The following is a 2,473-nucleotide window of genomic DNA, read 5'->3' on the forward strand; positions in this document are numbered from 1 at the left end:
TTTGTTTTAACCAGTATTGTTTGGGAAGTCTTAGACTTTAAAACTCTTGAACTGATAGTCTCAAACACCCGAGAGGACAGACCGGGACGCATTACACTCCTGTTTGAAATAAACACCTGGCTCTGAACCCTCAGTTCAGTCCTGTGATGTTGACGCTGCCTCCGTCAACGCTGTCCTTCTGCTCAGGGTCACTGGCGACCACCTTCAAGGGTTTGGTGTTGTCCTCCCAGAATATCGGAAGGTAGAATTGTAAATTCGTGGAACTTATTTTATAATGGTGTACCTCAGCAGCTGCCTTTCGATTTATGCCAAGTCCTTACTGAGTCTATACTTGAATAGTAAATATGTCTTCTGAGTTCTACAGTGTCTTAAACTCTGCACATGTTTTTTCCTTTCCACCTTTTTACTTGTAATTACATGAAACCTGTCCTTCAGCCTGCCCTACTACCGAGTTGACTTCCTTCCTGGCTGTACTTACTGGGGTGCTGGATTTTTTTCCATGTCTTTAGTCTTCCATAAATTCAAATATATATATAAATATATAAATATATATATGTTCTCTTCTTTAGCTTGTGGTGAATACAGTAATTTGCATTGAAGAAATAAAACATTTGTTGCCTTTTTGACCAAGATTTCCCATTTCATTGGTGTCTGCTGCTAAGTTCTGTGGGGAGAGGCCCCTTTATTAAGCCTTAAATAGGACAAAGACAAATCAGAAGAGGGAGACCAACTGGTGTGGAAAAGATCCAAGGCCATGTGGCTAATGAAAGAACATAGAAAACCCGTCGGGCAGATTAACGCATCACTGTCGAAGTGGAATGGCTGGAGCAGGAACAGGGCCATAATTGGGGTACTTCGATAAGTGCAGGTTAGAAAAGCTGACAGGAATGGTTCTAGGACCCTTTGATAACCTGGCTACAGATGGGATGACCATGTGGCTCTGGTACTTCTACTTCCATTAAGGACACCACCAGGCAAGACCCCGAGGCAAGGCGGTCTCTCCTGGGACTAGCTAGGCAGGGTAGTAAACTATTTTCAAACACCCTGCCTGAGAGCAAAGCTTTCTACATTTTGAGTTTTGGGTAAGACAATTAATTGAAAATCGAATTAAAGCTTCCTGTTTAAACTGTGCCATTCAGCAAACTATATGCCCAGAATTTAAACTCATTTCCAAGGCAGCCTCAGACACAATGTGGGTCGTCATGACTTGGAATTTTGGGAGCAACAGCTGGTTTTCCAAGCAAGGAGAGAACTGGTTGTTAGTAAGTACTGAGGACTTAATATGTGCTGGACACAGCCTGTGAGCTTTAGAAAACTCGTCTGTTCTGGGAGCTTAATTATGGTAGGGGGTGGGGGTGGGTTGAAGACAATATATTCTTATTTAGAACAAACTAAGGTGCCCTGATGGCGTAATGGGTTGCTTACTTGTTGGGCTGCCACCTGCAAAGTCAGCAGTTCTAACCCACCAGCTGCTTGGAGGGAGAAGGATGAGGCTTTCTGCTACTGTAAAAATTGACAGCCCTGGAAACCCAAAGGGGCAGTTCCACACTGCCTATAGGGTCAATCAATAGGAGTCAGAATCAACTGGATGGTAGTGAGTTTGAGTGAGGTGTTAGTGCTCTAAAGAGAAGGACTAGGGTGCTCTAAGAGAATATTGGGGGGTTGTGTATGGGGGCGGGTGGACTAAACAGGGAAGATGTCAGAAGTAGCATTTGTAGAAACTTCACAGACTCCTTGGGCTGCTTTCGGTCAACAGTTGAAACCACCCGCAGCAACTGAGGGAAAAGAGGGGCTTTCTACTCCCCGACGACCCCCACCTGTGCTGTAGGGTCCCTCTGCGACTAAGTTGACTTCCTGACGGGGCGTTTGGCCTGGCCCCTCTGGGTGACATCGCATCCATCTGCCGTGTGAGTGACAGACACTCCACGGAGGCTGCACTAAGTGCCTCCGGCTCACTGCATTTTCTAAGGGTTTTTCTAAAGACATTAAGTAAAATGATTTGAAAATGTGGGTTCCAAGAAGAAGACAGTACCCAATTTGCTTTCTAGAAATATAAAATGGGCTGCTTTCCAATTCTTAACTTCTAGGCCAACTGGAAAAGGAAAACAAGGGCTTCAATATTAAAACATTGAATTAAAGTCACTCAGAATGGAAATAAAATTGTAATCTTGGCCCTGTTGCAAAGGGAAAGACATTTACTTGACATAGAAAACACAGTGGTAAAGCAGAGGTGAGCCTACTGCTTGGAAAACAGAGCACAAGGCCGGGAGCACATAGTCTACCAGCCTGGTGAACAAGACTGCCTTCCCCACCTGGCTGTGGTGCTCCTGGCCATTGTCCCAGTTCCTCCTCTGTGGGGTGACCACCACCAAGTACACCCAGGATGTGCACAAAGAGCCCCTCATCTCCCCGGAGTCTCACTCTTCATGGACTTTGGGGGCTCCTGTTCCTGCTGCTCTGGGTCAGCATCTAC

This window comes from Echinops telfairi, unplaced genomic scaffold (genome assembly GCF_000313985.2).
Source record: "Echinops telfairi isolate 266 unplaced genomic scaffold, ASM31398v2 ScPeMD7_2291;HRSCAF=2852, whole genome shotgun sequence".
NCBI classification, from domain to species: Eukaryota; Metazoa; Chordata; class Mammalia; order Afrosoricida; family Tenrecidae; genus Echinops; species Echinops telfairi.